This window comes from Saccopteryx leptura, chromosome 1 (assembly GCF_036850995.1).
Source record: "Saccopteryx leptura isolate mSacLep1 chromosome 1, mSacLep1_pri_phased_curated, whole genome shotgun sequence".
In the NCBI taxonomy this organism is placed as follows: domain Eukaryota; kingdom Metazoa; phylum Chordata; class Mammalia; order Chiroptera; family Emballonuridae; genus Saccopteryx; species Saccopteryx leptura.
The window spans coordinates 346566729-346581724 of NC_089503.1; the positions used below are offsets into that span (position 1 = coordinate 346566729).

General features: G+C 38.2%; 1 pseudogene; it reads left to right on the top strand.

The window, feature by feature from the left end:
• The first annotated feature begins 406 nt into the window (after positions 1-406).
• On the top strand, positions 407-7635 carry LOC136388439 (protein CDV3 homolog pseudogene; annotated as a pseudogene).
• Positions 7636-14996: the final 7361 nt, after the last annotated feature.

The following is a 14996-nucleotide window of genomic DNA, read 5'->3' on the forward strand; positions in this document are numbered from 1 at the left end:
GTCCCCGAGTTTTTCAAGCGCCCCTGTCAGACTAGGGGAACCAGTGTAGCTGCAAAGATGTGATGAAAGGTGTTGCCTTGCCCCCCAAGTCTCAGCGAGCTTCAACTGCCAGGGCGTGTTCTATGCAGAGTACAGAGGTAGTAACTAAAATATCAGTCCTCAGGTCTTAAAATGATTGTTTGAGATATATGATATTTGTGCTTATCCCTTGAAAACTAAAATACTAGAAACCTAGTAAGGTTTTGAAGGAATGCTGTTGCCAAATAATCCACATGGCAGGGCTGCAAAAGCCTATGCCCCCCTCACCTTTATAACCTCAAAAGCAACTTGCAAATCTGCAAACCAACATTGGTGGGAAGTAGGTTGTGAAAGCTGTGCAGCCGCACTTCAGGTGTGTCCAGGGAGGATGATGCACAAGAAGGAAACCCTGAGGGCAAAACCAGAGGCCTGTGAGGAAAATAGACAAGTAGATAGTAGAACTGATGTTTCCTAGATTGGCTAATGGAGAGACTTACGAGCTCTGGGAATTTTCACAATATGGGCCCATATATATTTTTTAAATTTAAGATTAATTTTTAATTTAAGTATACATATTTTATGAGTTTTATCTCATAAAAGTATGTCCTATATTAAATAATTTTAAAGATAGATAATTACCTATATGTCATGATTTCAGTCTTGTTTATTATTATCATGACTTCTTTTGGTCCCTGAGTGTTTCTTTGTTTTCTCTCCTAAAGCATGATGCAGAATATAACTGCCCCCATGGGAGGAGCAAGAAACCAAGGATGCCAGGGAGAGACCAGTGGCAGTTATCCTTGATGATGCTAAAAGGCCCTCAGCATCATGACCATGTTATTCAAATGTCAGTTAGAAAAAAATATGCTGTATGAGCAAACTGCATGAGGTTTTTACACATAAAGTGTATACCATATCACTACAGATATTAGATAATTGGGTAGCTTTTATTGCACCTCCTCTACCACTGGGTATATTGAGTAAGACAACTGCCTTTTTATGGTTTGGGGGTGGGGGCCATAAAGGACTAAATCACATTTGGACCGTATATAAAGGAATACATATCACTGAAAATACTGTATTTTGAGGTGATGTAGTAATTGATTAAAGCCTTGAGGTGGTGTCCTTTGAGGTCTGGATGAGTGTGTTGCATATATTGGAAGAATTGTGCTATGCCACTCAGGACTCTCTCTCTCTCTTTTAATTTTACTGAATTTATTGAGGTGACATTGGCTAATAAAATTACATAGGTTTCATAGTCAAGTGCCTATCAGTAGATGAATGGATAAAAATGAGTGGTACATTTACACAATGAAATAATACTTGGCTGTAAAAAATAAAATAATAATAATAATAATAAAAAAAGAAGTAAATCTCACCTTTTGTGACAGCATGGATGGACCTGGAGAGCATTACCCTAAGTGAAATGAGCCAGTCAGAGAAAAGGAAATACCTTATGATTTTACTCATATGTGGAATCTAATGAACAAAATAAGCAAATCATCAAAAGAGAATCAGGTCTCTTTTAAGGAGAGCTTTGGCAGCAAGGAGTGCAGTCAGCTGCAGCATCTTTGGGTCCATCCAAGTGTTCAAGCAGAGGACACGCTCTCCCTGACTCTCTCTGGGCAATTCTAGCCAATGATTGAGCTTGGCAGGGATTCTAGGTGCTATCCATTGCTACCCAACATGAGACTCATGCAAAGGGTCATTTTTGCTTTGTATCTCTCTATTGAACTGGCTTAGTTTTTTTGTGTGTGTGTTTTTTAAGAGTGGTTCTTCCTACCGTTGCCTCTTTCTTTCTCCCTTTTCTTTTGCAGATGTCAGATCTACATTGAGTATTGAAAGCTTTTGCTGCCTACTCCTACGCCCTCAGCCCTTTATCTTACACAGGCATGTGTTCCCAATAAATCTCTTGCACTTCTCACTCTGCCTTGACCACTGTTTCCTAGTGGGCCAGAGCCAACACAGGCACACATGGCTATTGCTCACTGTAGAGCAAGGTAACATGCCAGTGACATTCCTTGTCTGTAGGATACAAGTTATCACCACTCTGGCACTCAGTAGAGATTGTTCTTTGTGTAAAAAAAAAAAAAAAGATTATTTTTTCCCACTAATACCTTTGTTTTATCCTCAACCACATTATCTGTTCTATTAGTTCTCATATTATCTGTTCTATTAATTTTCATCTTTCCCCTAAGATTTTCTACCCCAACTCTCTGTCTCCTGGCTCTCTCTAGGACAGCCACGTGGTTTCATCCTGGAATTTCCCGTCACTGCTCTCTTGAGTTGGGAATCAATATAGTTTTGGGGGACCTAGGCCAACTTCTTTTATGTCTTCATAGAATACTCACCTATTTTCTTAAAATACATGTTCATGCCAAGGAAAGGATTCATTTAAGGTAAACTGAGTACTTGCATATTTGAAAATGCCTTCATTATTTCCTCACGAGTGATTACTAGGTTGGTTATAGAAATCTGAGCTAAAAATAATTTTCCCTGGGAATTTTGAAGGTTTTGCTCCAATGCCTTTCCATACCCTATGTTCTCTTGAGAAGGCTAATATCTGTGATTTTCATTCCATTTCAGATAAATGAAATGGTAGCTTTTTGATCATTTCTTTATCCTCAGAGGTGTGACATCTTGCCAAAACATATCAAAGTGCTGGACACAGAATGAGTTCTGTGGGTTTAAAGACTGAACCCATCTTCAAGGAAATTATTATCACTTCCGTAATAATTTTTCCTTCTTTCTTTTTCTCTTTTTCTGGAATTCTTTGGATGTAAAATTTCTTAGGAATAATCATTGAATCTCTTGTCTTTTCTCCCATATTTTAGTCTTCTTGTATTGCAATCTGGGAGATTTCTTTAACTTTATTCTCTAACTTTTCTACTGAATTTATTTGGCAAAAAATTTTTAATTTCTAAACTTTTTTTATTATCTGATATTGCCTTGTATGTACTGTATTGTAGTTATTTTTGAATGCAGTTTATTTTAAAGAAGTTAATCACTGTATATTTAAATGTATAACAAACTGAATGCCCATGTATCTATCAACCCTAGGTAAGAAAGGAAACAGCAGCATTATAGAACCCCTATGTCCTCTTTATCATAGGCAGCTCCTACGCTGAAGGCTGTGCTAATCATTCCAATGCTTTCAAAAATTGTTTTATGAACTATGTATGTATTTCTAAATACTTATTAATTTTACCTGTTTTTAAATTTATACTGTATGTGTTTTGTGCTTGTGTGTGAATTGTTTCTTTTGATTTTTGGAATAACTTCTTGACCAATAGCTTTTGTGCTCTGCTTTTTGTAGTTGGCAGTTTATATCCTTTTATAAAAATTATTATTATCATTTTAATGAAGTCTTGGGAAGCAGAGGAGGTAAATGTATGTATTTAATCTATCATATTAGACTAGACGCCTAGATGAGATTTTTAAAATAGCATGTGAATCCTGTTATTATATTAATTTATACTTGGTTTTAGTAGCATAAATATTTATTTCATGTGCTATATATGAAAGGAATAATTTAAAAATATTTTGTAATTGAAACATGAACTAAATGCTCTTGAGGGATATAATGAGCTTTTTTTGTGACAGAGACAGAGAGAGACAGAGAGAGGGACAGATAGGGACAGACGGACAGGAAGGGAGAGAGATGAGAAGCATCAATTCTTTCATTGCGGCTCCTTAGTTGTCCATTGATTGCTTTCTCATATGTGCCTTGACCGAGGGGCTACAGCGGAGCAAGTGACCCCTTGCTCAAGCCATTGACCTTGGGTTCAAGCCGGTGTGACCTTGGGCTTCAAGCCAGCGACCTTTGGGCTCAAGCCAGTGACCATGGGGTCATACTTATGATCCCATGCTCAAACCAGTAACCCCACCCTCAAGCTGGTGAGCCCGTGCTCAAGTGGTGATCTTGGGTTTCCAACCTGGGTCCTCTGCATCCCAGTCCAACACTCCTTCCACTGTGCCACTGCCTGGTCAGGCTCTTACAAGCTTTGAGATTAGTCAAACCTGGGTTAAAATCTATATTCTGGCCCTGGCCAGTTGGCTCAGTGGTAGAGCGTCGGCCTGGCGTGCGGAAGTCGATTCCCGGCCAGGGCACACAGGAGAGGCGCCCATCTGCTTCTCCACCCCTCCCCCTCTCCTTCCTCTCTCTCTCTCTCTCTTTCCCTCCCACAGCCGAGGCTCCATTGGAGCGAAAGATGGCCCGGGCGCTGGGGTGGCTCCTTGGCCTTTGCCCCAGGCACTAGAGTGGCTCTGGTCGAGACAGAGCAGCCCCGGGATGGGCAGAGCATCGCCTCCTGGTGGGCGTGCCGGGTGGATCCCGGTTGGGCGCATGCGGGAGTCTGTCTGACTGCCTCCCCGTTTCCAGCTTCGGAAAAAAAAAAAAAAATAAAATAAAATCCATATTCTGCCACCATTTAGATGAGAGATACTGTGCAAATCACTTAGCCTCCAAAATCCCAAATTTCCCCCTGTATAAATGGGGCTAAAAATACCTAACCCAAGTGTTGTTGATAATTAAATGAGGTAGTGTATGTGAAGAGTTTAATCTAGTTCTCAGCATATAGTAAATGTTGAGTAAACATAGTTTCTGTTTCTCCTTATTAAAGAAGAGTGAAGCTTTTCTGTTCATTTGCTTAAATGAAAAAATAGAAGGTCAAGAGACAGTAAAACAAGCAGTGCTAATTTTTTGACCTGTGAAGTCATACACAGCCCTGTGCTCAAAGGGGCTGCTTGGTTTAAAATCCTACTGTCACTGTCCTGAAATTATTAATAATTTTATCTTTGAAGCTTGTGTTATGTAAGTGAAGTCTGATGGGGCAATGGAGCATGTTCATGAACAGAGACGGCACATTGAAATGTGCTTCTATCTTTTCTTGTCACTTCATTCACATAAAGTGCTCACAGTGCTCCAGGAGCACAGAATTCCAGTTAATGCATAGTGGATGGGAGTTCGGTGAGAGTCAGACCAAATCCAGGTACGTGTTATGTCTCTGACTAAGTTGGGATGGTGACAGCCCTGCCAGGCTACACTTTTTTCCATATCAGAATTTACTGGGAGTGCAGAAGGAAGGCAGTGGCAGTCTAAGAAACACAGATGACTTTGGAAACCTATAGCAGCCCTCTGTTAGCCAATTATGCTAGAAATGATAATATAAAAAGGGAAGCTAGTTCTTTTTCCCCCAGTCCTCCTAAACTAATTACTAACCCATAGGTAGACAGTGTTTGTAGAATGTGCTGGTCCCAAGAAATGAACTAAAAATGAGTTAGTTTTATGCAGGGTTCCCACTCTTCTGCTTAGAATGAAATACATATGCATGTATGAGCTATGAAATATAAATTGTGTAATTTTGATGATTCTGCATACCACTTAAGTGCCCTGCATTTAAAATCTTACTGCAATATAATTATGAATAGTAAAACTCATGATAATTTAAAATTTTAGTTTTTCTTAACTTCGAAGGACATTAAGTAACAAATAAAAAAAAACACCATAAAAAGTCATTAAAGAGGAGAAACTTCATGGTTTAGTATTTCAACAGCACCCTTCTACCCCCTGTATTTTGAACAAGAGATTTTGTACTTTCATTTTACGCTAGGCCTCACAAGTTATGTAACCAGCTCTGCTTACAAGAACATGTACTGAATTTCAAAGCCTGCGCTTTGTCAGCATTGTCTGGAAAGTGCTAGCCAGTAAGTTGGATTTGCAATTTTCTTTTATGACAGATGGAGACAGTATCATAGGACACAATCTAATCATGCTTTCAGGTAATTATATGTAGTTGTTTTTTGCTGTATTGGTGAGTCTAGGGCCAAATAAGGTGGCTTAAATGGAAATTAGAAGGGCAAGAGACAGTAAATCTCTCATTGGGCTTCAGTTATTTTAGGAGAAGAAATTAAAGAACAAGACTGTGTGAAGGAGGTGCCAAATACGAATGATTTGGGGGGCTATTTCATTCCTTTAGGATGGGTTGCATGTGAATGTGCTTAGAAGGTTCTCGAATTCATTGCTATCTCAAGCTTCTCCCATAGTACTGATAGGCTACTAGATACTTGAAGCCTAGAGACGTGAAGGAAAGAAACAGAAGTGAATTAAATGGCTGTTTTTTTTTTCTTTAATTGACGAGAAAGAATTCATATCAAGTTCATCTAAATAAAGACCAAGGGGTGAGTGACAGCGCCTGGGTACCTGAGCACAGAGCCGGTGTGGACCCCGGATTGGAACCGGGGTGGAGGTGCGAGTCCCGTGTGCAGAGCTGCGGGCAGTGCGGTGGGCACAGGGAGGGGCGAGACCCCAGGCGTGGGGTGGGGTTACAGGACCTGGGGCCACCACGAAGGACATAATAAAGAATGAAGATGAGTGAAAAGAATTTGGGCAAAAAGAGGTTGATTACAGCGGCCTCAGAGTTCAGGCAGTGCAAATAAGTGACAGGGAAGAAGATAGTGAAAAAAGAGAAAGGAAGGCAGAGGGAGGTGGTCGTGAGGTAGAAAAATCTTCAGGTCCCTGGAATAAAACAGCTCAGGTACAAGGACCTCTTCTCCAGTAATTGTTACAGAAACCCCAGAACGTGCAATGACTAGTGGGGTAATAGGTCTTCTGCAGCCAAGTTAACCTCAATAAGGAAAATACCACAAGGACCACCTGAGGATATACACAGTTCTCATCCCTGCAGTCCACTGCCAAGCATGTAGAAAGCTGAAACGTACTTCAAAGGAATGCTACCTGGAGTTAACTGACTACATAAGATACATCCACATTTTGTTCCATCCAGGCCATGAATTTTTAAAACTAAATAAAATAGAAAGAAATATAAATGATATCATATGGAAAGAATTATATTGGGGGAGCACTTTGGAAGTAAATTCCACCCTTTATGCCTCTTTGATACCACAGCTAGCTTGAATTTAAACCTCTACTTGGACTTGCTCCTCTGCCCTGTCCTACAAAATAACAGGCAGTGATTCACCATACTCATCCTTCTTTATCTCATCTACTCCCATGAAGTAGAAGTGAGAAGTCATTGTATAATGAGTAGAACTTCACTTGAGTGGAAATATTGTTTCCCTTACTTATGCATAAAGAGAGATACATTTCTTTTATTTGTTAACAGTAAAAACGATTTTAGAAGGAATCACTATGTTGTTAGATAGCTTTTTAATTTTCCAATTGTTTTCAAGTTGGTCCCAAAATAGGTTTACAGTTAATAGTCCTGAATACTACAGTAGATTTGCTGCTACAGAAAATGGGACCATAAAGCTTCACTTACAGTATTCTGTATTTTTCTGTTCAATTGAAGCCTTAAAACTGGTTTAATAAGGATTTTATATACTAGTTTCTCTCTCCTGTTTCTCTCTCAAGATTCCTCTAAGTGGTGCCTTTTCTTTTTTTTTAAACTTAAGGAAAACTCTTATAAAAATAAACTCAAGAAATATTTACTGATTACATTTATTTTCCCTTAGGCATAAGGGATGGAGAAGAGCTTTGAAGTAGTAAGACACAAAACTAGAGGTAGGGATGATTAAAAAAACCATGCCCTGAAACTTCAGCTGGACAAGTATGCTGTGCTTGAATATTGGAAAAGCAGCCACCCAAAGCATAACTAAGGAATGGCCTTTGCTAACCCTTCTCAGGTTATTAGACACCAGCTAACCACCACTAATGGTCTTTCGTCTGACCTCCGCTAGAGCTACAGCAACAGATGCACCCCCTCTATGTAAGTGACCACAGCCCTGTGCGCTAGGGCAGTTCCACGTGTCACAACTGCTCTTTTTATAGATTGAATTTAAGGTACTTTTCACTGCTAGAAATGTGTGAACTAGATTCAGCAATGTTCTTTCATAATAAAAAAAGGAAAAAGAAAGAAGGAAAAGGAACCGCACAAAAACTGCCACCAGTGGTCATTTCAAAATCTTTCTATGTTCAGATTCTGAGCCTTTGTTAGGTTGACTACCTCAGATTTGCTGCACTCATTGTGGACTTCTTGTGGATCACAACTTCTGGATAAGAAGGTTATAGCTATTAAGTGTTGATGTGAAACATAAAACCAGCTCTACTGGCTTACTGTCAGAAATCCTGCAGAAAGTGAGCCATCTGGGTTCTGAATTGCTGTAAAAAATGAAGATTTAAGTGACTGTAATTAACCTGTCCTATACCCCACTCTTCAGGAAGGCTCTCTGTAGGGGGCTGTGGCTGAATTAGACTTCCTGGAACATGTTGCTCTCAGAAGAAATGATGTGTGCAGACAGTCTGTAGAGCTGTGATTTATAATTTCGAGTTGTATTCTGAGGTAACCACAAATTCAGTGAAACTTGGGTTCACCAAGTGGGTAGGGGGTGTGGAGGGAATAAATTTTTACTTAGATAGTGCTTTTTATTATGTTCCACAATAAGGCCTTTCGTTTGCTTTGACTTAGAAGGTTTTTTTGACAGAGCATATTGCTTGGTTAAGTGACCTGAAATATGCATTAGAATTGTGAAATGTCTGGGAAGTTGCCAATCCCTAGAGTGGAACCGAATAGCCTTTGGTGTAAAGGGAAGTGGAAACAGGGGGCTCTACTTAAGGGGCTGCAAAAGCCTCAACTCAGATCTAAATTGTAAAATTCACTGCAGTAGAAAGAGTTTGGGCTCTGTTCAGGCCAAGGGATTCACTGACCATTCCTATAAATTCAAAGCAATGTGAGCAGAACCTCAACCTAATACCCACTGAGGTTTCATGGCTCTTGCATGGTCTTTGACAATATACTTGGTAGTTCCCCAGCTTTGTATCTTTGGTTCAATAGAAATATTTCAGAATGGTATGTGACCACTTGATGCAGAGGCTGGGTTTCTCTATAAACTCTTTGCTAAATGGTGGGAGTTGCAGATTGCTACTGGTAAGAGGGAAGCATCAGGGTAAAACCACCTTGATGTATGAGCATATTTCTGTGGGAGTTTAGTCTTGATATACGTGTCAGGGTAGGAATCGGACTCAGAGGGGAGGTTACAGGATCTCCTGACAGAACCTTTCAGCCATTTCTGGGCAATAATGTTGGTGTTATTTGAGGCGGCAGGCAGGATGCCTGCCTTCTGATGTGTTTAGGTGAGTTGCTGAGCAAGCCAAGGAGAGGGTGGTTCTTTAAGTGAGAAATAAGGGGTTCTTGGTTAAACCGAAGGCTTTATTTGGGAACCAAAAATCTTAACAAATTTCTTGGACCTTGAGCCCACATACATGCCCTGAAAAGTACGCATTTTTTTCCCAGCAAAATTTTGTTGAGAGTTAAGTTATTGAAGAGTCAACTTAGATGTACATTTGCAATTTATTTAATGGAATTTATATTAGAAATCTGAAGACCTGAAGGAGATTTGAAACCAACTCTTGTTATACTTTTTAGAAGATTGTGAAATGATCAAAATGCACATGAATCAAGTTTTAATATAATTTATGATGGGTGGATAAGCTGTCTATTGTACCATATCTTTCTTTGAATTCTCAGGCATGGTTTGGCAGTTCAAGAACTCTGTAACATTAACAAATTCAATAAAAAGTAAATATATGGGAAAGTAAAAAAGACCAAGAAATAACTGATGACACTAATGTGTCAAGTTAAATCAATTTTTATATTTTCTAAAAAAGGAGCTTGTTATATTTAAAATAATTTTTATAGATGATATGTTATAAAAGTGGATAGTGGCCAAGGAAAAGGCCGCTGATGAGAAAGACAAGAAAGATTAAATATCCTATAAGTCGAGCTGAAGGGAAGTTTCAAGGAAATTTTGCTTGTGATTATTTACTTTTTAATAGAGCATAAAGGTGATGGAAGATTTCAGAACTTGAGCTCTAACACCTGATTGTATGATACTCGTTTCACTTTAGAAAGGCATTCAAATGTTGCTGCAGTCTCTGTGGTTTGTCTGCTTTAAAATGGGTAGCTGCCATTAGGTGGCACTGCTTGCATAATTGTGCTGACCTTGCCGGTGCTGTTTCAAGGAAGGCTTTTTATTAAGAGTTAAGGATTTAAAGAAAAGGGTTAAGAAGTCAAAACAACAACAACAACAACAACAACAACACTGGTTTTGTTTAAAACCCACACAAACATAAGCATGTACAAGCACTTTTTTATTCAGACATAGGTCTTTGAATCTGTGAGGTTGGTATATGGATGCATTCAGAGTCTATAGGAAAGGTTAAAAGACAAGATCTAATATACAAAGCAAGCAAGAAAGTAAAATAGACTGTCTCTTTAAATGCCACCACCTCTCTTCTTCTATTTTTTCTTCTTATTGACTATTGTCATTTATTATAGTGTAATATTGCTGGTCTGTTCTTAACAGTTACTCAGAGTCTGGTATCCTTGGAGGGCTCTTTGCTCTATTAGACCCGGGAAGCAAGTTTATGTTAGTCTGACTGCTTTAATTACTTGTATGTCATAAGTAAGCAAGACATATTTATGTTTTTGGCTGCTTTAATTACAGTATTTCATAAATAAGAAATAAACAAGGTGTTTCAGGGTCAAAGACTTAAGATTTTTTAAATTGTTGAATTAATACGTATTTTCCCAGGTCCCTCTTAAATTATGGAAATAAAGTCCCTTTCTTATTTTCCAAAAGTAAAAGCTGAAGTTTCAAAGGAGGGAAGATGGGCGAGGTTTATCAATTTTTCAAATTGTGTAGTTGCATAAATTAAAGGAAAGATAATTTATTATAAATTATTTTTACTCCTGATAATCATCATTTTCCCCCATATGCTCATTAACTATCATTTATTATTTCATAATGATAGTAATAATAATAAACACAATTTATGGTGCATATTATGTGCCAAGCTATTGGGCTTTGCATATATTAATTTATTATACTCTTTATGATAACCCTATAAGGTACTTATTATTATTCTCATTTTGCACCCAAAGAAAATGAAACACAGAGGTATTAAGAAATATGCCAAAGCTGCCTGACCTGTGGTGGTGCAGTGGATTGGGTATCGACCTGGAATGCTGAGGTTGTCAGTTCGAATACCTGGGCTTGCCTGGTCAAGGCATATATGGGAGGTGATGCTTCCTGCACCTCCCCCACCCTCTCCTCTAAAATGAATAAATAAATAAAAATTAAAAAAAAATATGCCAAAGCCATACAGCCAGTGAGTGGTGAATGCAGAATTTAACTCTGGTTGTCTGGTACCACTACACTATGCTGCTTTCTCAATTTTTACCTATAATTTTATAATTTAGAATCAATTTTATAATGCAATAAAGTGATGGTGTTTATGCTAATGCTACATTTGGATTTAAGCCTTTGTATTCTGGTTATAATACATACTATTTTGAAAATTAGACTTAAAATATTCTGTTAAAAATTTGTGAAGATAACGGAGAATTTATTACATGCTGTCTGCATTCTGAGAGAAACTTAAGGTCTCCTTATTGGTTGTTATACTGGAAATGGAGTTGGTAACTACTGCTCTCATGGCATTGAATTTGACTAGATTGAAAATGCCAGGCAGGAAAAACTCTACAGAGCAAGAGTTTACATAATTTTTTTTTCCCATTTTTCTGAAGCTGGAAACAGGGAGAGACAGTCAGATAAGACTCCCGCATGTGCCCGACCAGGATCCACCCGGCACGCCCACCAGGGGCGAAGCTCTGCCCACCAGGGGGCGATGCTCTGCCCATCCTGGGCGTGGCCATGTTGCGACCAGAGCCACTCCAGCGCCTGAGGCAGAGGCCACAGAACCATCCCCAGTGCCTGGGCCATTTGCTGCGGGATGGGAAGAGAGAGACAGAGAGGAAAGTGCGGCGGAGGGGTGGAGAAGCAAATGGGCGCCTCTCCTGTGTGCCCTGGCTGGGAATCGAACCGGGTCCTCCGCACGCTAGGCCGACGCTCTACCGCTGAGCCAACCGGCCAGGGCAAGAGTTTACATAATTTAATGTGATTGATACCAGTCAGCAATAGGAGAGTCTGAAGACAGCATTTGAAGACATATTAGAGCCTAGCAATACATAGAAAAAATTTTTTTCCATTGAGAGAGAGAGAGAGAAAGAGAAAGAAAGAGAAAGGCAGAGGGTTGGAGAAGCAGATGATAGCTTCTTCTGTGTGACCTGACTGGGAATCAAACCTGGGACATCCACACTCCTGGCTGATGTTCTACCACTGAGCCAACCGGCCAGGGCAAAGATTATTATTCTTTAAATAATTATTATTATTCTATGTCACTTTGGATATCTCTTTTTATGGTCTTCTTGTGATTAGCCAGTTTCTTCATGTGTTTGTGGAAACCGCATTTATGCCTATTAGTGATACATCCTTAGGAGGAGAACATGATGAGATGGTACTGAATAAATGGCCTTTTCATTGCACTTACATATCATATGCACTCAAGCATAATAATCAGAGCTATCCAAGTCATGGCAGTGCATAATTTATTATATTACCATACTCATAGGAAGTGCTGTGACTAAAGAATAAGGGTAATTCTCAATACCAGCAATTCAGCATCAGTATGGTTAGCAAATGAGTTTTGTAACAATTAAAAATTAAATTGTTAAACATAGTTCCCTAGTTACCAAAAGCACAAATAAAAAGACCCATTTTTATTTATCAAATTGGCAATAAAAATGGATTTTATTCAGTGATAGGAAAATAGGCACTCATATTCTCTTGAAATGAAATCAACTGATACTAATTTTTTCTAAAAGACAGTTTAGCTATATATGTACCAAAAATCTTAAAATGCTTGTTCTTTGACATAGCAATCCCACTTATAAGACTTTATATTTAGGCAGTATTTCATACATGTGTACAGTCATGTACCATGTAATGATATTTTGGTCAAGATGAACTACACATATAATGATGTTGGTCTCATAAGATTATAATGGAGCTAGAAAATTTCTGTTACCTAGTGATGATGTATCTGTCATGACAGTGTAGTGTAACATGTTACTCATGTGTTTGTCATGATAGTAGTGTAAACAAACCTGTGCTGGCAGTCATACAAAATTATAGCATTTACAATTATGTACAGTATGTAATACTTGATAATGATAACAAATGACTATGTAATGGGTTATGTATTTACTAATTAGTTAGTTTAGAGTGTACATGTACTTTGTTATACTTATAAAAAAGGTTTTCTGTAAAACAGTATGCTGTGATACATTGGCTACAGCCTCAAATATCTTGTGTTTACTGTATCTTTTGACTGCATAATTTTCTCTTGTGCTTTATTTAGTCTTTTGTTGTTATGTGCAGTAACAGTTTTGTACAACCTTGTAGCCTACAAGCAATAGGCTATACCATATAGCTTAGGTACATATTAGGTTATATTGTGTAGGTTTATATTTGTACACCTTATGATGTTCAAACAATGACAAAATTGCATAATGACACATTTCTCAGAATGTGACCTTGTCATTAAGTGGCATATATAAGGATAATTATCTAAATATTGTTTTTTAAATTTATTTAACTTCTTATTCTTTTCTTTTTTAATTACAGTTGACATTTACTATTACACAGGGTCATCAGGTTACAACACAGTTCTGTTTCTACGACAGTGACGTAACCCGAATTTTGGTGTAAGTCGACACACACTCTAGCCTAAGTCACTTACCTATCCTAACACAGTTGTAAAATCATAATCGAGAACATAAACGCACAGTTAAGCCACAGAAAAAAAGAAAAGGACATAAATATACTTTACTGTACACTGTACTGTAGTATTAACAGAAAAAAGTGACTGTAAAAAAAATTATCTTTATTCCTGTGGTTGGCTTGCACATGGGAGGTACATTGTAAGGTGGGAGAGAGTGACCTATTGGGAGGAGGAAGCTGGAGAGGCAGGAGAACCTGCAGAAGGTGCTGGAGACACTGGGTCAGGTGAATCAGGATTGCCTAAGAAACATGCAGGAGATGCTGGAGATGATTCTACCTGTACTACAGGTGTTTCATCTCAAGAAGCAACTTATGTTGAGGGTACAGGATCTGTTGTAGGCCTCTCTACCTTCTTAAAGAATTGTTCTAGGCTAGTCTGGAAGGTTGATTACTTCTCTTTTAAATCAGCCTGTAGCATTACAAGGCATCCATAATAGCTCTGTAGATCTTACTGAATCTGTCATCGCTGTACAAAGCTAATGACATAAGCCAGGTTAGTCAACCTTTTTATACCTACCGCCCACTTTTGTATCTCTGTTAGTAGTAAAATTTTCTAACCGCCCACCAGTTCCACAGTAATGGTGATTTATAAAGTAGAGAAGTAACTTTACTTCATAAAATTTATAAAGCAGAGTTACAGCAAGTTAAAGCATATAATAATAATTACTTACCAAGTACTTTATGTCGGATTTTTGCTAAGTTTGGCAGAATAAATCTTTATAAATAACTTACTATAGTTAAATCTATCTTTTTATTTATACTTTGGTTGCTCTGCTACCGCCCACCATGAAAGCTGGAACGCCCACTAGTGGGCGGTAGGGACCAGGTTGACTACCACTGACATAAGCCAAAATACTTTTCATTTTTTTAAGCTTTAATGGGAGTGAGCATCGTAAACTCAAAATGTCATATGTTGAGACTGTTGTAACCTAAGGACCACCTGTATTTTATATTAGTTTCAGGTGTATGTATAGTGGCTAGGCAATTTTATAATTTACAAAGTGATCCTGCCAATAATTCTAGTACCCACTTGGCGCCATATATAGTTATTGCAATATTATTGACTATATTCTCTATGCTGTACTTTACATCCCCATGACTATTTTGCAACTACCAATTTGTACTTCGAAATCTCTTTACCTTTTTCACCTAGTCTCCAACTCCCCTACTGTCTGGGCCCTCAGTTTATTATCTGTATCTATAAATCTGTTTCTGTTTCATTTGTTAATTTATTTTGTCTTTAGATTCCACGTATAAGTAAAATCATATGGTTAAGTATTATTTATAATAACCCCAAATTGAATTTACTATTAAATCATGGTAAGTATCTCAAATAA